The 27,519-nt window shown below is 41.7% G+C and overlaps 1 protein-coding gene across 4 annotated transcripts in view; it reads left to right on the top strand.

Moving 5' to 3' along the window:
* The window catches only part of TMEM117 (transmembrane protein 117), a 464,204-nt gene that overhangs the window by 214,700 nt on the left and 221,985 nt on the right, over nucleotides 1-27,519 (top strand). The gene's annotated exons all lie outside the window — the stretch shown is intronic.

Here is a 27,519-nt window from a genome sequence, read left to right as displayed (position 1 = left end):
GCATAGGGAAATGTGCATTACTTTTATGGTGTCCTTATGCATAGCTTAAGTTAGTTGAGTCTTGGAGAGGAATTTACAATAGTCTGTCTATTACAGCTATCCCCCTATTCCATTTTGTTTCTTACAGCTGTCATTTTGTTTTTGTTCTCCTCCTGTGGCCGCCCTTCCCTGGCTGTTAAGTTGTTTACCAGTGCCACTGCCCTTCTCAAAGGGAGGGCCCCTTGAGTTGTTTAACAAGAGCCATTGCCCTTCTCAAAGGGATGGCCACTTGTGCTGCGTGCTAAATGGGACCACTGCCCTGTTCAAAGGGTTAGTCCTGTTATCACCTCGTTGAACCTGGGCTCGGTGTAGGGCAGGCAATGTCCAGAGCTGCAAGACCTATTGTGTTTTTAAGATCCTGGGCATGAGTCATAGGCCTCATGTGCTTTTGAGTCACCTATTGCACAGGACTCTGCCCAGACATGTTTCTGTGCTCACCTGCAGTCTTTTCCCTGTGCCTTCTCCCCTGTGACAGAGGGAGCCTATCAGGATTACTGGCGGGAAACTGCCTGAGTTTGCCTTTAAAAACAGACATTTTTGAAACAAACATCAGAAAGGTTCCTGCATTGCTGCCTGGTCTGATCAGCCAGGGGTTCTGGGGGGTCCTTTCTCCGCTCTCGTTTTATTTTTGAGCGTACCCCCGTTTTTTGAACCCCCCCCACAAAGAACGAATTGCTACCTGAGAGATCTCCTGATTATTGAGACTGTACTGAGCCCTTCTTGCTTCTTTTGATGTTGCTGCTGCTTCTGCCTTTGCTGCTGCCTTGGGGACTGGCAAGAATCCCTCTGTGAAACTTTCCCTACTTTTATTTTATTATTTTAGCTGCTGGCTCTGTTTCCCCAGCACACAGACTCAAGCTAAACCTTGGTCTGTGTCTTAAAACCTCTCTTAAAATCCGCAGAGCTCTGCTCCTGTGGGCTTTGCCTCGAGGCTCCCTGCTTTCAGCTGTATCCCTTGGCTTCAGCCACCATCCCTTGGCTTCCTTGGGAGCTGTATCCTGGGCACATACCACTCTGCCCTCTGTGACTTTCCCATAGCATAAGGTGCACCATAGGTTTTGGGTTTTTTTTAGTTTAATAAGTCATAGTTTGTTAAGATTGTAGAGCTTGTAAGTTCACCTGCCTTGTTATAGTTTACTGTTTTGTTGCTCCGTATAGTTGCTTGTTATAGTTTTGCTTATAATTGTGATATTTGTTGTTTTGCCTAGTCGTTGGTTAAGATAGATAAGGTTTTTGCTGCTTAAATTCATCTTCCCGCTATCCCGATCTCTCCCTGAACTTTCCCGTGTCTGTTTTTCCCCCGCTCCAATCTCCCCCTCTGTGTGCTTCTCTATGTCTCCCTGTTATAACCCTTTGCTGCTTTTTCCCCCGCATCTGCACTCTCTCCGAACTTCCCGACTCCTTGCTGCTCCTCCCCCCCCCGGGTCTGCATCACCCTCCGAACTTCCCAAACCCCTTGCTGCTTCTCCCCCTGTGAAACTTCCCAAACCCTTTGCCGCTTTTTTCCCTTTGTTTTTGGTGTTCGCTTGTTGCTTAAACCTCTCTCTAGCCCTTCTTTACACTTCTCCGCTGCCCCTCCCCTACCGAAGATCACCATCACGCTGCTCCATTGTCCTTACCCTGCAGGGCTTCAGAGTCTCTTGCTGCTTCCAGCCGCATTCTCCCCTCATCAGTTGCCACTAATCATTCACTCCCCTCCCCCCTCTGCTATCCTAGCCTCACAAATTAAGTCATTACTTTTCTTTTATACCGTTACATTGCATAATTTCACTTATCACTCATATTGTAGTATTGCATTGTGATTCACATTTTACTTGTAATTATAACACCCCATTGGTTGCTTCCACTTTTCTGATATACTTTGTATTTGCATTGATACCATTGTGTTACATTGTGTATAAGGCCACTAACCACTTAATACATTCTATCTAAGATTGTTGACCATTTTATATAGAAGCTACCATTTTATTTTGCATTTCTTTTGATACGCTTATTGACTGTACTGTATCTCATTGTGCTGAACCCCACTTACTGTGCCGCACTGTTAGAACTCCCTACACTGTTCAATAAGAAGAACCCCCCCATCATTGTCTATTGTAAACACCCTATACACCCCATCACATCGTATTTCATTGTTAAATTCCCACCACTTCCTTTTTCCTTTAATAAAGAAATTAATTGGCACCCCACCTGTGTGGTAATTGCTCCCCAAGTTCCCATATACCAGCAGGCAGGGACATAATCAAGGTCCATTCAAGACCTGGACCAGGGTTTTCACGTTGTCAAAGGCCAGGAACTGGTGAGTTTTGGAGATGAAATGATAGGGCTGAGGGAGTATGTGTAGAAGGAGAGAAAGGAGGAAAGATGATTGAGCCTGTAGGACAGAGACGATGATAGATTTGATTGACAGTGATGAAAAATAAAGGGGAAGAGGAGGAGTTTAGTGCAAAGATGATTGAGTAGTAGCAGATTTGAACCTTGAAATGCTAGAATCAATAGTCTGCATAGACTGCACCACCATGTTTAATAGATAGCAAACTGGAACAGCATTGTGTGTTCTAGGACTTGGCAAGCCACATCTAGGCACTTACAGTATATCTGAAATCACTGTTCAGTGCCTCTCAAAAGGCTCAGCCTAGGAGAGGGGGCATCAAAGATCACTTTATGGTCCTGAGATACTGGGGTCCTCCGGGGGCTGGAGTGGTCTACAGTATAAGCTGTAACAATCCTAGGGTCTGCTTTAATTTATGGCAGCCTCTGCTCTGCTGCCTGTGGCTGTTCTTCAGCTCAGGACAGCCAGTGATTGTCCTGCAGTCGATTCCCCCTTGTGTCCCTTGCTCTACCGTAGCATACTCCTACATAGAGGTCTTGTTTAGGGCTGCATATGCCAGCCCTATGCTGGTCTTGCATCAGGACTGTTCCCTTGGAGGCTGTTACTAACAGTGCACACCACTGGAGCACTGTACATGGCCCAGAGACAGGCCAGAATCAGGCCCAGTGTCTCTTTGGGAGGAAAAGTGACTTCCATTTACTAGGATAGGAAAGAAGCACATTATAACACCCAAAGTAGTGAAATAAAAGTGGATCGTAGAGTGAATTATTTTTTGCATAGTATCTCCTCTATTCAGCAGTTGGCACATTGTAACTAAAAAGACATTTATTCTGTCTGCTACGCAATGATGTTTCTCTGCAGGCTCAGGAAGCGACAGTATGATTGAAAATACCATCCTTTTAAGAATTGCCGACCACCTTTTATTTATTTTAATAGCATGTATAATTCCAAATAGATAACAAGCTAAAAATATTATGTTGCTTTGCTTTTCTAAACAAAAAAAACCTTTGTCGATCTGCATCTGTCAGCTTAAGGGATGCTATCAAGTCTGGCAGGCCAAAATGTGACCTATTTGTGTTTTTCATTGTGGATGCATGTACTAAAAGCTTTTTTTCACTCTGCTTGTCTATTCACAGAAAGCTGTCTTATAAAATTTTATCTTACTACCTGCAGGGAGAGTCAGCTAGAGAGGGACAGAGTTTGCCTTGATGAGTGAATGACCAGTGCAGCAACACAAGGCACTGAAAACTCAGCAGTGTTTCCATGTCCATCATTGTGCTACTCCTGCTTTATAACCTTGCATGGCACTAAAGTAGTTAAAAGATTTTGAGTCAAGAAGCAGTGTTTCCTCTTCTCCAGGAGATTGTGAGCTTAAGAGATTCCCTGAATGCAGTATGAAGGCGCATTAAATGGTTGAACCTTTGAGGAGCAGAAGGAGTAATGCTGTGGCAGGAAGCACTAATGTGATCCTTGGATGTGTAAATGAGGTGTAGTGAGTAGGAGTAGGGAGATGGTTTTACCTCTGTATATGGCATTGGTTAGACTGATACTTGAATACTGGATACAGTTCTAATATCCACATATTTAAAATACTTGAAAAATTGGAGAGGGTGCAGAAAAATGATTTGAGGGCTGGAGAAAGTGCCTTATAGTGAGAGACTGAAAGAGCTTAATCTGTTTAGTTTATCAAAAAGAAGACTGAGGGGTGACTTGACTACTGTAAGTACCTTCATGGGAAAAATACCAAGTACTACAGGACTGTTAAATTAAACAGAGACAGGTAGAACCAGTATCTGGGAGCCGATGCCAGACACCTTCAAATTAGAAATAATGAATACATTTTTAACAGTGAGGGTGACTGACCACTGGAACAAACTACCAAGAAAAGTGGTTGATTCTCCATCTCTTGATGTCTTCAAGTCAAGGCTGGATTCCTTTCTGGGAGATATACTTTAGACAAACAAGTACTTGGGCTCAATATGGGGGGAGCAGGATGAAAGTTATTGACCAGTAACATGTAGGAGGTCAGACTAGATCTAATGGTACCTTCTTGCCTTAAACTCTGTGAACTTATGAAAGTGTTTCACAGAGAAATGAACAGGAGCTGAGCAAAGGCGAAAGAGACCTTGGGTGGGAGGGGGAAGAGACAGGGTTACTATTACCTACTCTGAATATAGATGGGATAGTCTGGGTTTAGAGACTATCCTGTTTGCCTGCAGAAAAAAGACTGGAGAGATGGAAATCATGGGGAAGGAGTTTAGAGAAATTATCGTGGATGAAAGATGATGGGATAACATTGCTTCCATGTCATTTGACTTCACTATTGCACCAGATAAAGAATGATGTCAGTTTATGCCTATGGCTACTTGCCAACTCTTTGCCAGTGTAACCTTTTAGTGACCTAAAATAATTCAAAAATACCATTTGTTGTAATAATAAAATAGCAATACTACTTAGCACCTGTACAATTCCTTTAATCTTCAAGGCAATACACCTCTACCCCGATATAACGCGACCTGATATAACACGAATTCAGATATAACGTGGCAAAGCAGGGCTACTGCAGGGGGCGGGGCTGTGCGCTCCAGCGGACGAAAGCAAGTTTGATATAATGCGGTTTCACCTATAACACAGTAAGATTTTTTGTCTCCCGAGGGCAGCGTTATATTGGGATAGAGGAGTACTCAGACTTTTATTTAATTCCACCTCAGATCACCCCCTTTGATGTAGATAACTAAGTATTATTATCACCATCTTGTTAGTGGGGAAGATTAGACAGAGAAGTTAAATGATTCTCATATGTTCACAGAAGTAGTCAGAGTCATTGCTTGGGGAATACTCCGGAGTTCTTGGTTCCCAGCTCTTTGGGGACCAATGTATTCACTAAAAGCTTTTCTCCACTACACCATGTCTTTCTTTTATGTCTTTCCTTAAATTGGATCTAGGCACAGGCAACAAATTTTGGATCATATAAGGTGCTGTTTGGCACTACATACTGGTCCAGAAGGAAAAGCTTCTAATTATATGAGTGCACATTAGAGCTGGTCAGGAATTTTAAGTACAAATGTTTTTTGACAGAAAATATGGTTTGCACAAAATTTGAATTTTTCATGGGAAAATGGTCATTTTTTCTGAAGTTTCTCAATTTTCTATTGAGGCAAATTGAAACAAAACTTTTCATTTCAGGTTAATTTGACATTAACCTCTCTGCCTGCCTGAGCCAAAGCAGTGCCTCATGGGAGTTGTAGTTTGGGTTCCTTATGCCCCATTCTCCCCTGGGTCAAGTTCCCCAGCCAGACTACATCTCTTGTGCAGTGTCTCAGCCAGAAAGAGAGATGTAGTCCAGCAAAACAGCATTTCCAAAGTGAGAATGTTCAGAACTTTTCTTTTGGCGAAGTTTTTATAAATAAACTTTTCATCCCAATTCAGGTTGAAAACAAATGTGAAACTATTGGAATTTCCTGTGGGATGAAAATTTCATTTTTCAATCTGGTTTAGTGCACATATGTAAAAACAGTGTCTTATTCATGGGTCACAACTAGTACAGGCTTTTTAAAATCACCTATCGATTCCTCATTTTAAAACACAAGACAAACATTGTTATCAGTGTGGCTTTTTGAATGAATTACTGAACAGATAACTTTATATATTTGGCCTATATTCTGTCATGTCCCTTTCTGATGGTCTGGAATAGTTCCAAGTCAAGCCATGGAGCAATAGTCCTGAACTGTTTCTTTTCTTTGTTTTCCTTTGCTAAACCAGTGATTTGTAGGGAAATACCTAGTTTATAATGAGATCACATGGAAGTAACAACAATGGGGATTGGGGAAATGAAAAGTTTTTCACAAACTTTACACCAAATATGTGCATTACATGAGGTAAATATTATGAAGTGATGCTGAGGTACTTGATGCTGAGCTCATATTTATAGTACGGATTTAAATACAGGTACAAGACTAGCTAATAACACCAATTATTCATTGAGTTTGTCCTACTGAATAATCAGTGTTCATTCCCCTATGTTAATTATTGATTATATTAGCATGAAAATAAGGATTCTGCTTAACAGTTGCATTTGTGGTATAGTAAGTGAAAGCTACTGGAAAACAGTAGTGGAGAGAGAAATAAAGTCAAGGCAGCAGTGGTTAGATGCAGCAATGAATACATTCGTTTATTTGAGGGAAACTACATTACTTACACACACTACTGGAATAGCAAGGGTCATGTTCAACCCCTCAGACTGTTCATCTGAAGCACTATACTTCATTGAAATATAGGCCAGTTCTCAAATCAGGCTTATATAAGGCTGTCAAGTCTGCCATGTAAATGAAATATGTAAACTATCAGGGACTTCACCCAGGTGTTTTCCTGCTACCTGCTGGCAACTGCAAAATATAGTAGCATCTTATCCTCACCAAGAGACATTATGGCAAATTCCTAGGGAGATAACAAATAGAAAATATCTAGCCATGCTCAGCAGAAAGAAAGACTTAATATTCTTAACCTGCTGAAAGCTGTACAAACAGTTCATGAAAACAGTTGTTTCAATGAGCCACATCTGTATTGTTTTCTTGTATTGAGTCTCTTTATTCTCTGCAGTGTTGAAGTAAGATGTTTATGCACATAAAATGCTGCAAAGGCCTCTGGAGTTCTTTCCCTGAAACTTTCCCAAATGCCCTATTGCACTTCATTTTTGGATTTTTTTCTTTGGGCAGGGGAAAGAAAAGGAGAGACTATTACTCTTTGTTTAATAATCAGAATGAAACTAGCATTCAAAAAACACAAATTTCTTTGTTTGTCATCAGAGGTAAATTTAGATGGAAATGTAAACAACCAATGTAACATTCTCTAATTGTGACTAAATAGGAAACAAATGGGTTACATTTCAGTATCAAGTTTGAATAGTACACTGCACCTTTATGTTGATCTGAAGGGACCCATACTTTTTTGTAGCCCTAGGGCTCATTTGAAATACCATCTGTTGAAGGCTAAATTATGTGCAGTGTTTTTGTGATGGAGGGTTTTCTGTCTACTAGTAGCTAAAATTTAAGCTAGTTGTACTTATGATTATAACCTTGAGATGTATGCAGGAATGTCAGCTCTTCAGATTTTGGCACACACTTTCAACTGAGGTAGACAATTTCAGCAGTATAATTTTATTTATTCTGCTGCCTGTTCCAGGTGGTTTCCTTGGTCTATATTCAGAATACTCATTTTTAAGAAAACAATTGCCTCCTCAACTAGGCAGATTTGTCAGGTCAGGAGCTAGTACTTCACTATCTGGTACTGTAATCCCTAATCCAAACAGAAAAAAGTGAACATAAAGAGGAGAGAAAAAACAGAGAATGAAAAAAGAAGCCATCAAAAAAGGAGTATACCAAACGTCTATACAATGCCAAATAATGCAAAATGCAGTAAAACAGAGAAAATAAAATAATGCCAACAATATGTTTCTTCTTCTTCTTTTAGGCCCTGAATCAGAAAAGCTCTAAAATGTGTTTAACTTTAATCATGTGAGTAATCTCATTGATTTCTCCATGGGACAACTCTCATGTTAAAAGTTAAGCATGTACTTAAGTGCTTAATTGAATTGATTGTTCATTGTACAGCAAACCCAGGTTATAGTGTGGACAGTATTTTGTCAGTAGCTTTCCAAAACAAGATGCCTTTTTAGCATCGAGATGTGTAAGACTCTTTGACGCTATTTAACATAGTCTAAACAATTATATTTTCCTTATATCTGAGGTAAGCATTATTATTTATGTAGTAATACTAGTACATGGTGGAATAAATTTAAGTAAGAAGCCCAAGTTGAAAACTGTTGATAAATTCTAGCACTCCAAAATACATGATAGTTCAGTAATTTAGAAATTGATTTTCCCCACCTTGATAATCATTATCAGTATTGTTAATGCTCCCACAAGGTATTTTAGTCACAACAGGTTGAATTTAAAATATAGGGCCAGATCCACAGCTGGTTTCAATAACCTTAGCTTATTGACTCCAATGAACCTGTGCCCTTTTATACCATTCAAGGATTTGGCCCAGAGTTTAGCAACTCTTTTCTTTATTTGGTTTACATCAAACTCTTCACGTTATCTTGTAGCTATATGTTGTAATTAGTAAATGCAAAGTGCGTGTGTCTAACTCTGAATGAAATCACATTTTACTTTAAGTGACATCTCCAAAGGGAATTGCAATTATCCCTAATAACTTATTAAATCATTTATTTTGACATCTGATTTTGAGGAATCTGTCAATACATGGTGACTTTTTAAAGTCAATGACTGTAGATTTGGAAAATGTAAAGATTAGAATACAAATCAAAGAAATAAAGGTGACTGGCAGAGATTTTCAAAGAAGCATATAACATGGTTGGGATTTTTAACATCTCAATCATAGAGTATACAGAATTCCATGGTTGTTATTACTAGTTTAGGACTATGTAAAACCGTAATTGTTAGTAATTGATGCTTAAAGTTTTATTATGAACGGAATTTGGAATAGAACTTCTTAAAATACAAATTTATTTGAATTCTGTAACAGTGTTTTTTAATTAAAACCTTTTTCTTAAACTTTAGACTCATCTGTTTGGTTAAGTTGGTCTGAAGCTGTACAATTGAGCTTCTAGAATTATTGATTACAATTACTTTGAAAGCAAATGACTCCCAAGGGACCTTTTTGGAGGATAGAGCGAGTCCAAGAGATGAGCCCTCTGACTGAGTTAGTGTACACACAAAGCCCTAATCTCATCAAGCAGGTTATTTTACGGAAGCCTAGTAGATTAGTGTCATGATGCCATTAATGAAGTCCTGTCAGAATAAATTAATGAATCACATGCTGACTTTTTATGATTTTTGAGCTCAATTCACAAGTAACAGTTGTTTTCAATATTGTTGATGTTAAAATGACAGTACATTTGATTATCTTGTTATACCACCTTTCATTTTAATGGACATGTCACTCATTTGTTGAAAGGGAAAAAGTAGCATGTAATTATTTCCAGATATAATATATTGCAGATGACTTAGGGAACAGTCCTACAAGCCCTCCCCTTGGTTTCTGCATATGGGTGGCTTGCAAAAACAAGACTCCTGGTTTTGAAAAATGTTCATTTTGAATTCAGAGTAGCCTTTCCTCTTCCAAGAACATCATAATAAAAACCTATCTGAAATTGTAGCAGGAATGAATGAATCTAACTGCCTCCATGCAGAGGAGACATAATGGATCCTTTTAAACAAAATGCCTTCTCCACCTACTGTTGCAAATTTTACATTTTAAAATTGAAAAAGCAGTACAAGAATACAACCAACCTAGTTGGAGAAGATGCATGCTGCAGCAGCAGGAAGAGCAATCGTGTCCAGTCACTTTAAACATGAGGGACTTAAAGTCTTGTTTCCAAAAGCATTATTGCACAGAAGTGAAATGAAGCTGGACTGGGAGTCTCTGTGGCCTCACCACAAAGGGTTGAGCACAAGTGAGCAGCATACCATGACACATTTAGATGTACCCCACAGTGGTGTTGGAACAGTTTTTATAGTGGGGATGATAGCCAATGAACAAACCTGTCAACCCATGATGGAAACTGCTTCAAGCCGGGGGATGCTGCCACACCCCCAGCACCCCCAGTTCCAGCGTCCCTGGTACCCCAAGAGCAGTGCTCAGACTTCAACAAAATACATCAGAGGCACAGAGAATTAGATGTAAAGGGAAGAGATAATGAACAGCACAGCCTTAGCATGTACGTAACCAGTATGTGTGACACAGGTGAACAATCAAAAAGTGAAAAATTAAGGCTCTGAAACTAGAGACAATGCTATGTGCTGCCTGACTTTGTTTTGCTTGTTTTGGCTTTGGTCCATCCATGGCACTATTGAAATGTGACTTTATTTCAATTCTCTTTCTTAACTGTAAGTTTCTCCACCAATGTAGAGGACTCAGTTCTGGGAAGGTCCCACCCAATCATCCATGGAATCAGCTGGCTCTTGTAGCAAGAGGAATCTCTGCTAACTAGCTGAACCACTACAGGCAACCTAGGTTGAGCTACCTCCATCCTCAGAGGCAGCTGTGCTTCGCCTTTTTCCGCCAAGACACTTCTGGTTTTAGCATCTTTACTCTTCAAAGATACAGTGATGAGTGTTATAGATAAAAATAAAGCAGATAGATAAAGTCCCACTGCTGGGAAGCCTCATCTCCAATCTCCAAAGTCTTTTTCTCTCCTCGGCAACCTGTATTCCTCTTGACTGAAGTGACGGTTGGGTCTCAGAAGTGCTGCTTCAGTGACTCTCCCCACTGAGCCAGCCCTGCTGCAGTTCTACAGCAATTGCTTAGCTTTTTATCTACTGCCCCAACATTGATTGCTAAGCAGCTTCCTCTCCTCTCCTTTACTTCAGGAAAGCTTTTCCACCTTTGCATCTCTTTGACATGGACAGACCAGTTATTTGTAGATTCCTCAACTTACAGGCCAAGATTGGAGCAGGCCTTACTAGAGGAAAATCAAAACACTCTCACTTTAACTTGTTGGGGAGGGAGTGGTAGGTCCATGATATGTGGAGTCTCTCTAAAAATAAATAAATAAAAATCAGTACCAAACTAAAATGTTCAGCTTGAAAACTGTCTGTTAAGCACACTACTGCAGTATATAGTGATCTTGTCAGCTAGATAAGTTAGGCCTAGCAAACTGTCTACCTCCATGTCTCTAATGTGTCCTTAGTGCTCTAGTGTTTTTTCCTTCGGGACCCAACTTTACTACCATGTTTGCAAGGACCATGGCACCACTAAACTCAGGAGCCTTTCCTTCAAGTGTGTGGGCTTTTCACTATTCTTCATCCAGATATTAGCAATTAGCTCACTGCTATTCTCTCTCTTGAAACAATTAGGGAGGGGTTTTCTCAGCTTCAAGAAACAAACAGAAACGGAGTACGTGTCCATAATATCCATAAATATTAAAGAAGACTAGCAAAATGAAAAGAAGAGAGATCTTCTCTTTTCCCTTTCTTCACTGCTTCATTAAAGGAGTAAGCAACTTCTTCTTTCTCTCCATCATACAAGAAAAGAATGTCCAGGTCTGAGAACAAATCCAGAAAACCAGTGAAGTTGCCTACTTCTGAGGAAGGTGGACTCCCCTCTGATCCTTCTCAGTCTGAGATATGGACGGACAAAGATAAGAAAAATGGCTTAACTAAGGATTAATTGTTCTGACAGTGGACAATGAGAAGTACCAAGCATCTTAATCTCTCAGGTCTGCCCAAAGGGCAAGGGCGGCTCTAGGTATTTTGCCACCCCAAGCACAGCAGGCAGGCTGCCTTCGGCGGCTTGCCTGCGGGAGGTCCCCAGTCCCGCAGATTCGGCGGCACGCCTGCTGGAGGTCTGCCGAAGCCGTGGGACCAGTGGACCCTCCGCAGGCATGCCGCTGAAGGCAACCTGCCTGCTGCCCTCGCGACGACCGGCAGAGCGCCCCCCGTGGCTTGCCGCCCCAGGCATGCGCTTGGTGTGCTGGTGCCTGGAGCCACCCCTGCCAAAGGGAAATATGTTAATTTAAACCTCTACCCAACCTCAACTTGTGTGCATGAACAAATTTAAGCCTGCACTTTGCAGTTGTAAATGCTTATATGTATGCTAATGTAGCACCATAGAGAATGCCAAAGCAATACTAGAGTGAGGAGGGATAGCTCAGTGGTTTGAGCATTGACCTGCCGATCCCAGGGTTGTGAGCCCAATCCTTAAGGGGGCCATCTACAGCAAAATCAATACTTGATCCTGCTAGTGAAGGCAGGGGACTGGACTCAGTGACCTTTCAGGGTCCCTTCCAGCTCTGTGAGATAGATATATCTCCATATATTATAACCTTCTTCTTCCTGCACATTAACTCTTTGCTGAGGCACAGGCTGGCCAGAGTTCTGTCTTTTCAGGACTTTTCAGGAAGAATTACACGGAATTAAACCCCAGAACTATTGTCATAAACTCCTGATAAATAGATGTTAATAGTTCCCAGTCAATTTCAAAAAGAGAGTACCACACACTTTCTTAGTAACATTTAATGCACACAGAAAACATTGTAAATAGTATAAAATATCATAAATAGTACTGAATACTTTGAATAACTTTTAAACAAAAACTATTAGACAGTAAATCTACAGGTGTTCCTCATACCAACTTCCTCATTTTGTTTCTGTTAAGTATATTTAAATATAAGGTTTCATCATAACATTTTCTACATTTTAGCACACACATCAAACACATTCCCCTCTGATCTTCCCTCAGATTATTTCTCAGTCTTTATAGCTTGGTCACAATATGTAATGTGTGTCACCTGAACTCATCAGAGCTCAAAGAATGGCAGCATCTCAGCCAGCAAACAGTCTGGGAAACTCCACAGTTAGCAGCATGACAGCCCTTGAGTTAATAGTGTACTGGTCTTCAGTTGCTGATGGAACAAATCTACAGCCTGTATCTAAAGTAGTACAGGGATTGGGACCCAGCAGTCACATCAGACATCTCTCTTTGTCCTGCATAGGTCAGCTACTGAGTCCTCAGGGCTATCTTTAACCTTTCACCCTTGCATTTGTGATCACCCACATCTCTGAGGGAGACTGAGCATAACCTACCACCTGGGTTGCCCAAAATGAAAACTTCCTGTGCACCCTCAAACAGCTGCTGAGCATGTCAAGTAACTTCCCTGGTTCTGGGTGGTTTTGGTCCTTTCTAACTGAATTGCCCTGTCCGGCCCTCTGAATATGTGCAGAGATAGAATATTCCAGCTAAAATCCATGTCCCCTCCCCACTGCTTTCTCCCTGTCTTTGGGAGAAACAAAGTCAAATACTGCAATATAAAGCATGTGGGCTATACTAACACTTGTGTGCACTTGTTAGATAGTCTTAACTACTTGGCACATTCAAATATTATAACTTGTACCTGCAAAACCCATTGTCCTGAATGTACAGTTGCAAGTGTACAGGTGTTAGACTTTATAAAGGGCATGGGCAAACTTTAGCAGTAGAAATGATAGAAAAAGCAATTTCAGAGGATTTTTTTGAAAAACTTACATTAACATGAGCTCCCAGTGCAACTCTCTGGTTTGGTGGGCTAACTTGGTCCTTGGAGGTATAAATAGGGAATATGGGGTTGAAGTAGGGAGGCGTTAATACCACTGTATATTGCATTACTGAGATTATTACTGGAATACTGTATCCAGTTCTGGCATCCATGCTTTAAAACAAATTTTGAAAAATTGGACAAAGTGCAAATGTTTTACAATGAGGGTAATTAACCACTGGCACAATTTACTTAGAGATGCTTTTGATTCTCCATCACCTGAAATATTTAAATGAAGGTTTGGATAGCTTTCTAAAGAATCCACTCCAGCTCCTGCACAAGTTATGGACCTGAAGAAATGTTATGACTTGTGTTATGTAGGTTATACTATACTATAGGTTATATCATAAAGGTCTCTCCTGACCTTGTTAATATATGAATAACATTATTAACCCTCCAATATTTTTAACCAAGATTTTGGGGATTTTTTGCAATTGAAAATCAATTTTTAACAAAAAATCTCATTGAAAAGTTGGAATTGGGAAAATTTCAACCAGCTGTAGTCAGCATGCCGACCAGTGCTAAATTATGTGTGCACAAACTTTCATACAAGTGATGGCTGAAGTCTGAAAATCTTGTTGCAACTGAGCAAACCCAACAACTAAGCAGCATTCACTAGTCCACAGTAGTAAACTTGTGAACTCCTAGTGTTTTCACTTTATAAGAAAAGACTGATCAGTGCAAGGATTTTCACAAGCCTGCAAGGTTTGAAATGACAAATGTACAAATATTTCCTCTTCTCCCAAGATTGATTTCCTCCACCTTGGCCTTGCTAAATAACTACAGGACACTTATTCGAATGGATGATACTGGGTTTCCTAAACTCCTCAATAAACATTCGTATAAGACGATTTTCTTCTGTAACCATGAGATGATCTATATAATAATTTCCAGGGCCTCTCTGTTGTGGCTAAAATCCCTTTCCAATAAGAAGGCTCGGTACAAACCTGTCTACTCTCCAAGAGAAGATAAAAATATTTCAGGCACCTTCGTTACAACTTCACTCTAATTTATGATGCTTGCTGTGACATGACAAGTTTTTCTTTCTCTGTTGAGGAGAAATTTTGTAATTCAGCATGTTGGATGTAGACGTCTTACATTATGTGTAACGCAAGCTTCCTATGATGTGCAGAATTATTTGGAAACTCCCTAGATAAAGTATTAAAGAATCCTTAGTAGCTGGATAAGCTTTCTAGCATATGAGAGCAAGGATTCTAGGAGTAAGCCTTTCAAATATTCATGCCAATTTTATACTACCCTAGTACTATAACCCATTTGTTCTTTTCTCACCTCCTTTGGAGGACATCCCAAGACTCTGTGGGAACAACCTGTCCCAGTGACATCAGAACCATGCTGCTTCAGAGTCCCATTCTGTGCTGGGTGATGTCTGAGGCCTTGTGCATACCTGGGTGATGTCTGAGGCCTTGTGCATGCCTTGTGCTGCCTTGTGCATGCCTTGTGCTGCTGAGCTGAATTGAATTTGGGCCAATGGTGCACCAGCACTGAGGCTCCCCTACTACGAGCTGAAATCACTGAAGAGCTGAAATTGCTGAGTGCTGTGAGGGGGCCTAAAGATATACTGCTGAATGGCTGGTGGAGCAAAGCAGTGTGTGGGACAGCTGGAGCAGCTCACTGGATGGCTGGTGGAGCGGAGAGGAGCGGCTGGCGGAGCATGTTTGCAGGATGGCTGGTGGAATGTAGCACGGGGAAGGCTGCAGCAGAATGGAGAGGCGGGACAGTCGGCCTTGAATAAAGTAAGGTGCCATTAATACCTCTGTGCCCCCCTATTTCCACCCAGACTGGGAGATAAAACTCTGCAGATAAACTTTTGATTTCTGGGGCTGCTCTGACCAGGGACAGAGACTTTTGGGGTGTTGGACTTTTGGGATTTGGGGTGATTTTTTTGGGTTATTGGACTTAAGACCCTGAGGGGAAAAGGACACTGCCAAACTTACTTGGGGGTGGGTCTTTTGCTCATGGTTTGTGTTATGAATCCTGTTTGTGGTGTTTCCCCAACATAATGTCGCATTGTTTCCCTTCTTTATTAAAAGACTTTTGCTACACTCAAACTCTGTGCTTGTGAGAGGGGAAGTATTGCCTCTTAGAGGTGCCTGGGGGGTGGAATGTAATTGTCCCAGGTCACTGGGTGGGGGCATGAGCCAGTTTTGCATCGTGTTATTGAAACGGAACCCCTGGATACTGAACTCGGCCCTTGTTGCTGCCAACTCAGATGGGCAAAAGGGTTACATAAATATCTCTTCACTTTAACTAGGTCAAAAGACTAATGGTTCTTCAGTCCATTCTTAAGTTTAGAGAACTGGGCTCAATTGCTTCAGTCTCAATGAAGAACAAACTACTCCATCTTCTTCCTTCATTCGAAACAAACTGGAGACTTTTTTCTAATCTAGAGGCCCCTCCACCATTGAATTTATGTATAAAGAAAACAAGATTTTGAAATAGAAAACATAAATCTTCTCATCCAGGAAGTAATCCCAAGGATTACCAGTTTCCATCTTTCCTGTCTGAAGCTATTTTGAACTTCCATGTGGACTCCAAGCAGTCTACTGTGTTATGACAAAATGGGGGCTTGAATATGTTAAGTTACACTTTAGATAGCTGCTATTTTAAATTAATTGGTTTCTGCAAAGAGACCAGGCCTAATGATAAGCAACTAGACAAAAGAATGCTTTAAAATATATTCATGTTAAAAGGGGGGAAAAGGTAAAGTTAAAATTGATTAAATCTGATACAAAAGCTAAAATTAAAATAGCTGAAAATCAAAAATTAAATGAACATTCATTTTGGGAAGAAATCCTTTTTCTGTGTGTTCAAATAAAGTATCTCAAACAGGGTTTTTACCTCGTCCCCTGATAGTCATTTACATTTTAGGGGGAATGGAAGCATCAGTTAAACACTGAATCTTGGCTCATCAGTCATTTTTGTTAATATTAAGCCTATAACAGCAAACATAGGAAGATAAGAGAAAGTGTTCTGATCTTTTCTGTCCTCTTATTTCTGATGTTCCTTCATTGATTTGCTGCAGGCAGGATATCAGGACAGCTCACTCACTCATTCTCTGGATCCTGGCGTACTTTTCCAGCTGGAAACAACATGTGGTTGGTGCTCTCTTCTCACAGGTTCTCTTTCACAACAAGAGAGGACTGTTCATGTTGCTATAGCTGGGCATACTATTTATGGTGGCATAATGGAGTCAATTTTAAAGGTGGTTAAGGTTGGAGATGATTAGACAGAAGACAATAAGGATGGTTAAACTGAATCGGTTAAAAAAACTATGTACAAGAAAAGGAGTAGTATGAATCTTAAACATTGTATCCTAGAAGTTACTTAGGACTCAGCAGTCTTGTAGGGAAGACCCGAAAACCTCTCTGATCTGTGGTCTGGCTTCTGTCATTCTTTAGTGGTCTGTTTTGTGACCTAGAAAAGTGCTCAGCAGATAAATGCCTGCTGACAATCAAAAGCCAGAGATGGTGGTGTGATGAATGAATGCCTTAACCTATTTGTGTTCCCTTATGGAAATGTTCAGAAGGGGAATGAATGGTCAACCATTATTACCCAAATCAGATGTCCAAGCAAAGATGGTTCTGGGTATATCTAAATGGAGGCATCTCATTCTGTTTCAGTAATTTTTTTATCATTATGATGGTAATGACTGACATAACCAGAGATCTCAATGATTTTTCACAATCATTTTCAGTCCAAAGTCAATTAGCACAACTTTTCTTACTCTGTTCTGGGCTTTTCAGTAACACCTTTAGATAATATGTTTATTGTCAAGTTCATCAACATTTCAGTGAAACTTTTAATCGATTTGGAATGTTGATCAAAAACCAAACCAAAACAAACATAAGAAAAATTTGGGCAGAAAAAAGTTTTTTGCATAGTTTACTTCTGTTTTAGACCAGCTCAAAGATGGCCTTTTTCACCTTTCATCAATCTTGTCTGTCTTTAAAATGTAAAGTTATATGCCATATAAGTTTGAACACAACATTGTGAGTCATGGAGTTTAAGGCTAAAAGGGACCACCAGATCCTCTAGTCTGACTTCCTGTATATCATAGGCCACCAACACCACCCAGCACCCACACACTAAATCTCAGATTGAAATTAGATCAAAATTGTGATCTTACCCTTTGGACTTTCTTTTACTTCCAGTTTTTTTTAAGCAGATGTTGCATGCAGTATCCCAGCTTCAAAAGAAGACATTCATATTTACCATGATATCTTAATAATAGACTCCTCAATTTCCAAAAACAGTACAAGAATCACTAAGCTCACTTCTTCAGCATCATGATTTAATTATTAATCTTAAAAATAGCTCAATGATTCCTTCAAGGATTTCTCTGTCTATCTTGGGACAAGGTCTCTCACATTCATTACAATCTTGTCCATGGGCACATTATAGAAATTATTGTATCTTGCTTACCTTTGGTGATCCTCAAAAGTCACAGCATGGCAGTGCCTTCAGCTTCTGAGAGATATGATCTCTTATGTGGAGATTGTACAGTGGACATTTTTCTCACCTCAGAATTCTGCAGGAGTCCTGGAATGTGCTTTACTCCTGAGTCTGAAGTAGGGGCTGTCAATAAAAAAAAAAGTAATATCAAGAAATCTTCTTAAAAAAATAGTCAAACCTCACAACATCTACAATGTCAGAAATCAACGTCAGTTTAGGATGCCTCAATGAGGAGCCCTTTCTGTCAAATTAATGGCTTCTCCTGGGACTAGCCTAAGCATATATTGGAACTCAAAACATCATCATCAGAGGCCAATGGAACCCAATTTCCAGAACCTTCAAAACAAATCTCTGCAATTCTGCTAGTGAATGGCATCTAAACAAACCTGCTTTGTACAAACCACCAAAGAAATACCAAAAGCTATCCTCTGAGGGCAGAGATGGTAGAACTAGAGATAGCTGGAAAGGGTACAATTCACAATCAAAGTAGCTTACACAAAAGGAATGTTAAATAATCCAGTATGATGGCTGTGCTTCAGACTGTCTCATAGTGTGAATGTATATTAAGGCACCCAGGTCTGATGCATCTCTCATTGAAATCAATTTGAATCTTTAAGTTGACTTCAATGAGAGATGGATCAGGCCTCTAATAAAAAAAATAATAAATGGTAGGGGAAATGTTGTGAATCCTTCACAATAACTACTTTTCCAAGTTAGTGTTTAAATATTTTTAAAGATATTTAAAACTGTTTTTCCCAAAATACCATATTAAATAGTACTATGTAGAAACTCCTTGTTAAATTTAATGCTGGAAAACCTTGGTATTTGTTTTGTTAAACTTCCTTTTTAAACCAGCAATTTATTACTTAAAAGAGCATCCATGGGAACTGAAGTCCTCGATATAAAAATCAGATACTTTTGAAATATGAGAATATGTGAAGTATGAGAAGTACACATGATTGGAATCTTGGTGTGGATGGGTATAGTTTGCTCAGGAAGGATAGACAGGGGAAAAAGGGAGGAGGTGTTGCCTTATATATTAAAAATGTACACACTTGTACTGAGGTGGAGATGGACGTAGGAGACGGGAGTGTTGAGAGTCTCTGGGTTAGGATAAGAGGGGTAAAAAACAAGGGTGATGTCATGCTAGGAGTCTGCTACAGGCCACCTAACCAGGTGGAAGAGGTGGATGAGGCTTTTTTTAAACAACTAACAAAATCATCCAAAGCCCAAGATTTGGTGGTGATGGGGGACTTCAACTATCCAGATATATGTTGGGAAGATAACACCGTGGGGCACAGACTATCCAATAAGTTCCTGGACTGCATTGCAGACAACTTTTTATTTCAGGAAGGTTGAAAAAGCTACTGGGGGGAAGCTGTTCTAGACTTGATTTTAACAAATAGGGAGGAACTCATTGAGAATTTGAAAGTAGAAGGAAGCTTGGGTGAAAGTGATCATGAAATCATAGAGTTTGCAATTCTAAGGCAGGGTAAAAGGGAGTACAGCAAAATAGAGACAATGGATTTCAGGAAGGCGGATTTTGGTAAGCTCAAAGAGCTGATAAGTAAGGTCCCGTGGGAATCAAGACTGAGGGGAAAAACAACTGAGGAGAGTTGGCAGTTTTTCAAAGGGACACTATTAAGGGCCCAAAAGCAAGCTATTCCAATGGGTAGGAAAGATAGAAAATGTGGCAAAAGATCACCTTGGCTTAACCACGAGATCTTGCATGACCTACAAAATAACAAGGAGTCATATAAAAAATGGAAACTAGGTCAGATTACAAAGAATGAATATGGACAAATAACACAGGAATGCAGGGGCAAGATTAGAAAGGCAAAGGCACAAAATGAGCTCAAACTAGCTATAATAAAGGGAATAAAAGGAAACAAGAAGACTTTTTATCAATACATTAGAAGCAAGAGGAAGACCAAGGACAGGGTAGGCCCACTGCTCAGTGAGGAGGGAGAAACAGTAACAGGAAACTTGGAAATGCAGAGATGCTCAATGACTTCTTTGTTTCGGTCTTCACTGAGAAGTCTGAAGGAATGTCTAACATAGTGAATGCTTATGGGAAGAGGGTAGGTTTAGAAGATAAAATAAAAAAAGAGCAAGTTAAAAATCACTTAGAAAAGTTAGATGCCTGCAAGTCACCAGGGCCTGATGAAATGCATCTTAGAATACTCAAAGAGTTAATAGAGGAGGTATCTGAGCTTCTAGCTATTATCTTTGGAAAGTCATGGGAGACAGGAGAGATTCCAGAAGACTGGAAAAGGGCAAATATAGTGCCCATCTATAAAAAGGGAAATAAAAACAACCCAGGAAACTACAGACCAGTTAGTTTAACTTCTGTGCCAGGGAAGATAATGGACCAAGTAATTAAAGAAATCATCTGCAAACACTTGGAAGGTGGTAAGGTGATAGGGAATAGCCAGAATGGATTTGTAAAGAACAAATCATGTCAAACCAATCTGATAGATTTCTTTGATAGGATAATGAGCCTTGTGGATAAGGGAGAAGCGGTGGATGTGGTATACCTAGACTTTAGTAAGGCATTTGATACGGTCTCGCATGATATCCTTATCGATAAACGAGGCAAATACAATTTAGATGGGGCTACTATGAGGTGGGTGCCTAACTGGCTGGATAACCGTACTCAGAGAGTAGTTATTAATGGCTCCCAATCCTGCTGGAAAGGTATAACAAGTGGGGTTCCGCAGGGGTCTGTTTTGGGACCAGCTCTGTTCAATATCTTCATCAACGACTTAGATGCTGGCATAGTAAGTACGCTTATTAAGTTTGCAGATGATACCAAACTGGGAGGGACTGCAACTGCTTTGTAGGACAGGGTCAAAATTCAAAATGATCTGGACAAATTGGAGAAATGGTCTGAGGTAAACCGGATGAAGTTCAATAAAGACAAATGCAAAGTGCTCCACTTAGGAAGGAACAATCAGTTTCACAGATACAGAATGGGAAGAGACTGTCTAGGAAGGAGTATGGCAGAAAGAGATCTAGGGGTCATAGTGGACCACAAGCTAAATATGAGTCAACAGTGTGATACTGTTGCAAAAAAAGCAAGCGTGATTCTGGGATGCATTAACAGGTGTGTTGTAAACAAGACAGGAGAAGTCATTCTTCCGCTCTACTCTGCACTGGTTAGGCCTCAACTGGAGTATTGTGTCCAGTTCTGGGCACCGCATTTCAAGAAAGATGTGGAGAAATTAGAGAGGGTCCAGAGAAGAGCAACAAGAATGATTAAAGGTCTTGAGAACGTGACCTATGAAGAAAGGCTGAAAGAATTGGGTTTATTTAGTCTGGAAAAGAGAAGACTGAGAGAGGACATGATAGCAGTTTTCAGGTATCTAAAAGGGTGTCATCAGGAGGTAGGAGACAACTTGTTCACCTTAGCCTCTAATGATAGAAGAAGAATCAATGGGCTTAAACTGCAGCAAGGGAGATTTAGGTTGGACATTAGGAAAAAGTTCCAACTGTCAGGGTAGTTAAACACTGGAATAAATTGCCTAGGGAGGTTGTGGAATCTCCATCTCTGGAGATATTTAAGAGTAGGTTAGATAAATGTCCATCAGGGATGGTCTAGACAGTATTTGGTCCTGCCATGAGGGCAGGGGACTGGACTCGATGACCTCTTGAGGTCCCTTCCAGTCCTAGAGTCTATGAATCTATGGAAAAAACAAATTTTAAGCATGGACTTTCTTGTGCACTTGCATAACTTGTCTTTTTTAAAAATTGGATCAAAAAGTCACTTTGCAGGTCAAGTTTCAATACCAAGCAGACTGAAATACCATAGCATTTCCTTTAAAAAAATAAGTGATGACAAATGGCCATCCTACAATAAAAAGTAAGGCAATCTTCTAGTGAAGCTAGTTTCCTACAAGGGGCAGACCTTCTGCCAGTTTTAAGCTTTCTAACCTTTCAGGAAATCAAAGTGATTACTCAGTGTGATGCACACTGTTCTTGTATGACCAGTGAATCAAAAAGGACAGGGTCACAGAGCATTGTTTTTCCTCTCATGTAGCAGACTATTTCGTTTTCATACTGTGGCAAGGCACCTTCTCAGTCTCCCCAGCCTCTGCTGCTTTTAGCCCTGGTGAGACAGGCTTGGGTAATGCGGTCCCCCCTTGGGACACAGGGGAAGTCTGCTCCCCGTATCTCCACCAGTCCTTTTTAGAGTATTTTTACTCCCTTGTAGGAGAGAGTACTGCCTCTCCTCCTGGTGAGGCTCGCTGTCTTGCTGCTCCTACATTCCTGGCAGCAGGGCTTCTTCTCCCTCTGCTCTCCCCACCTCCTTCCTCCCAGGGAAGGGTTTAAAAAGGTCTCAGGCAGCCCTGAGTTGGAGTCAGCTGATTCTAATTGCTACCTTGATAACCCTTTCTCAGTTGAACCTGATTGACCTGTAGTTGCCTCCCAGTTGATAAGGAGGAGGGCCTTTTAACCCTCTGGGACTGATTCCTACCCTTCCCTTACAGCTGTCTGTCCTGAGTTTATCACATATCCCCCCCACTCAACACTACAGGGTTGGGCTACTTGGGTCGGCAAACAGTGTACCCTTGAAAGGCCATCCACGTTGCCATGCTTGATTCCGGACCTATGTTGTACTCTGAAGTGGAAGGGTTGTAGCGACAGGAACCACCTTGTCACTCTCGCATTTTTCTCTTTGTTTTGGTGCATCCACTTCAGAGGGGTATGGTCCATGACAAGGGTAAACCTCTGTCTGAGTAGGTAGTAGCAAAGGCTTTCTATGGCCCACTTTATGGCCAGGCATTCCTTCTCTACTATGGCATATTTACGTTCCCTGGGCAGGAGTTTCCTACTGAGGAACAGGACTGGGTGTTCTTCTGCTCCAACCATTTGTGAAAGAACCACTCCCAACCCAATCTCAGAGGCATCTGTTTGCAAGATAAACTCTTTCTCCCAGTCTGGAGCTACCAGCACTGGATCGGTGCAGAGGGCAGTCTGCAGATCTGCAAAAGCCTCCTCAGCCGTGCTAAACCATCTTACTATGTCCGGGCCATGGGCTTTTGTTAGGTCTGTTAACGGGCATGCCCTGGTGACGAAGTGGGGGATGAACCACCTGTAGTACCCAGCCAGCCCCAGGAATGCTCTGACTTGTTTCTTCCGGACTGCTCGGGACCAATTCTGTATTGCCTTTAACTTGTTAAGTTGGGGCTTCACCACGCCTCTCCCCACTATATACCCAAGGTATTTGGCTTCTGCTAGCCCAGTTGCGCATTTGGAGGGATTTGCAGTCAGCCCCGCCTTCCTCAAGGTGTCCAGGACTGCTTCCACCTTCCCCAAGTGCGTCTACCAATCTGGACTATGTATAATGACGTCATCAAGATAGGCGGCTGCATACTTGCCATGTGGACACAACAGTTTGTCCATGAGCCGTTGGAAAGTTGCAGGAGCCCCATATAAACCAAAAGGGAGGACAGTGTATTGATACAGTCCCTCTGTTGTTGAAAAGGCCGTCTTCTCTTTGTCTGCCTTTGCCAAGGGAATTTGCCAATAATCCTTAATCAGGTCAAGGGTGGACAAAAATCATGCTTTCCCCAGCCGGTCAATTAACTGATCTATCTGGGGTATAGGGTACGCATCAAATTGGGACACCTCATTCAGTTTCTGGAAGTCATTGCAAAACCTCATACTGCCATCCGGTTTAGGTTCTGGGACCACTGGGCTTGACCATTGGCTATGAGACTCTTCAGTGACTCCTAACTTCAACATTTTCCTGACTTCTGTCTTGATCTCTTCTCTTTTCGCCTCCAGGATCCGATGTGGCTTGACATTCACCTTCACTCCAGGCTCTGTGAGGATGTGATGGTGAACCTCAGTAGTCCTGCCTGGCTTTTCTGAGAACACGTCATGGTTGCGTTTAATCATGTTGATCACCTCAGTTCATTGGTGAGGGGTCAATTCTGGGGATATTTCCACTTGGCCAAGCGAGTTGCTCTCAGGAGGAGGTGACCCTAGAGTGACCACATGAGCTTCTCTGTCTTGCCAAGGTTTCAACAGGTTTATGTGATAGATTTGTTCCAGCTTCTGGCGTCCAGGCTGTTGGACCTTGTAATCGACCTCTCCAATGGCTTCTATTATCTCATATGACACCTGCCATCTGGCCAGGAGCTTGCTCTCCGCTGTGGGTACGAGCACCATTACCCGATCTCCCACCTGGAATTTTTGGATCGTCGCTTGGTGATTGTAGTATGTTTGTTGGGCCCCTTGTGCCCTCTCCATGTGTTCCCGCACTATGGGGGTGACATGGACTATCCTGTCTTTCATCTGCAACACATGCTCGATGAGGTTTTTCCCTGGGTTCTTCCCAACTTTCTTTGGCAATGTCCAATATGCCGTGGGGGTGGCGACCATATAACAGTTCGAAGGGGGAGAACCCAGTTGAAGTCTGAGGTACCTCCCCTTATCACAGACATTAGGTATGGTAGCAGAGTGTCCCAGGTCTTCCCATCCCGGCTCACGACCTTTCGTATCATGTGCTTCAGAGTTCTATTAAAACGCTCGATGAGGCCATCGATCTGCGGATGATAGACTGATGTCCTTAGGGTCCGTATGTGGAGCATTGCACACAGATCCTTCATTAATTTAGACATAAAGGGGGTTCCTTGATCCATCAAGATCTCTTTGGGTATTCCTACTCTAGCAAAAATTTGGATTAATTCTTTAACTATGATCTTGGATGTAGTGTTCCATAGAGGAATGGCCTCAGGGTACCGGGTGGCATAATCTAGCACCACGAAGATGTGCTGATGGCCTCGGGCTGATTTTTCTAGCGGCCCTACTAGGTCCATAGCTATTCGCTCAAAGGGAACTTCAGTAATCGGCAGAGGTACCAAAGGTGCCCTTAAGCGGGGTCGGGGCCCATGTAATTGGCATTCCGGACAGGAGGCACAATATTGTTGGACCGCCACATATATTCCAGGCCAAAAAAACCTCTGCAGAATTCGATCCAGGGTTTTATCTACCCCTAGATGTCCTCTGAACAGATGGCTGTAGGCTAGCTCCATCACTCACCTCTGATGTTTCCGTGGTACTAGGAGCTGTTCCACGACTTGCTCTTGGATACGGACTACTCTGTATAGCAGATCCTTCCTGATCATATAATATGGCCCTGGGCCCTTGGCTCTTCCTTCCACAGGGACCCCATTCACCTCAACTCCTTCTTTGCGAATATTATTATATACTGGATCATTGGCCTGATCCCATCCAGAATTCTCTAGTGAAGGTCCAATTTGCCCAAACTCAGGGGGTTCTATTTCCCCCTCCTCCTCGAGGGAGGTCCCTGGGGAACTGGGTCCGGCTGTTGGCTCAACAACCTCTTGCCTAATTCCCTTGTCAGTCAGGCCAACTCTTTCCCCTACGAGTATAGGCTTCTGGTTCTGGGTCAAGATTCTCGTTCCCCTCCTCTTATCGGCCCTCCTTTCTCGCCGAGTCTTCCTGGTCTTCCCAAGGGGCGAGAATAAATCCTGGGCAAATTTATGGAAGGTTGGGGGGTTGCTAACTATCAAGGCCATCTCATTGCACTCTGGGTTGTTATCTTCTTCTGACTCCCCTCCAGGAAGTAGACTGCCAAACCCTGGGAAGCCTCATCCTGTGACGACTGGGTAGGGGAGTTTCAGGACCACCCTCACCGTCACGTTAGTGGGGTTTCCCAGGACCTCTATTTTTACTGGGATGGTCGGGTAGTAATTGACATCGCCATGGATACAGGATATCCCTGTGTGCTTGGCCCGGGATACCCGACCAGCTTTCCCGAGACCAGCGTGACTGCATTTCCTGAGTCTACTAACGTGGTGGTCTTTATACCATTCATTTTAACTGGCCTAGTATATCTATGAGGGACCATCGCTACCCCTACTAGATTTATCAGGTCACATGGCTCTTCTAGATTTCTCAGGTTGCATTGCATGGACTCCTCTAGGTTAGGGCATATAGCTGCCCAATGCCCAATTTCTCCACATGCATAACATGGGTACCCTGCTCGGGGTAGTCCTCTATTTTTTGGGCTGTGAAGCCTTACCCCCGAGTCTTTCTCTCCCAGTCCACAAGTCCCTCCGAGTACTCTGGCCGCTCTTCGGCCTCCTTCCTCCTCTCCATAGTTCAGCCCGGAGCTACGGGAACTCGGGCCCTTGGTACATACACTTGCCTCCTGTTCTGGCGCCTCCCTTCCCCAGTGGTCCAAGATAGGTCATGTGCTGCTAGATGTCTCTCTACGAGGGCAACTAGCTCATCATAGGAGGAGGAATCATTTTGACTGACCCATCCTTGTATGTCTGGCAGTAGCCCTCTCATGTACCTGTCCACAACTATGGTTTCCATGACTTCCTCCGGCCAGTGGGTCTCAGGGCTCAGCCACTTCCTGGCTAGATGGATCAGGTCAAACAGCTGGGACCTCGGGGCTTTGCTGACTCAGTATTTCCACTCATGGAACCGCTGTGCCCTTATAGCTGTCGTCACGCCATACCTCGCCAGGATCTCTGCCTTTAGCTGGGAGTAATCTGAAGCTGCTTCTGTTGTCATATCAAAATATGCTTTCTGTGCCTCCCCACACAGAAATGGAGCCAGGATACTGGCCCACTGGTCTTGGGGCCAGGGCTCCCACTGGGCCGTTCTCTCAAATGCAAGGAGATATGCCTCCACGTCATCATCCATCGTCATCCTCTGTAAGTAGTGGTTCTTAAAACTTTATAGAATTTTTGTTATAAAAGAGTTAAACTCCTCAAGCACTATTAACTAGAAATATTTATTTTCTACAATTTCCGCAGATCTTCAGTGCCTTTCCTATTAATGTAGAGAATTTTATCATTGGTTAGGTAAGTAAGGTATTTTGAAGGTTACTGTTCCATAAAGGTTTAAATAAAAGGCTAACGGTAGATAGTGAATAAAAGTGGATAGTTTAATGGAAAGATTAATTGTGAAAAGATTAATTTATGAAAGAAAATAGAGTACCTTTAAAAAGACCAGGCTCGAATTAGGGGAAAAGTTAAATGGAATTTTACAGTGTGTGAACCTTTAGTGGTGTTCATGTAAATAAATGACTTAAGTCAATGAAGCTCACTTACATATTTGAAACAACTAATAGTATGCTATTTGTAGGATGTATGTAAAGGTTTAAAAAAGGTGGAGTGAAAGGTAACATTCAGAAGAATAAGTGACCTAATTTTCATAGGTGCTGAGCAGGCCATCAGCTTTATACTACATGGCAAATTAGAATTCATGTTTGAAGTATTGTTGCCATAATATTTAAATAATATTACCTTTAAATTAGAGTAAGTTGCCTTAGAAATGCCTTTGTAGCAGTGATGAGCTTTATTTGCTACAGTGAGATAGGATTTAAGTCAAGAGAAATTATAAAACTGCACTGGGAGGTGTGACTTGCCACAAAATTTAAAAAATCTGTTTCAGTGCAACTTTAATAACTTCTGTTAAATTAAACGAGTGCCAGGAATTAGGGTTTATATCCGATGCTATAGCTATTTAAAGACTTCAGTTTTGTCAGTGAGCAAAAATAAAAAATAACGAGTTTTAAATTTCTGTTAAAAAG

The sequence above is a fragment of the Gopherus evgoodei genome, chromosome 1 (assembly GCF_007399415.2).
Source record: "Gopherus evgoodei ecotype Sinaloan lineage chromosome 1, rGopEvg1_v1.p, whole genome shotgun sequence".
In the NCBI taxonomy this organism is placed as follows: domain Eukaryota; kingdom Metazoa; phylum Chordata; order Testudines; family Testudinidae; genus Gopherus; species Gopherus evgoodei.
The sequence above is the reverse complement of the archived record's forward strand: the minus strand, read 5'-3'. Positions and strand labels throughout refer to the sequence as shown.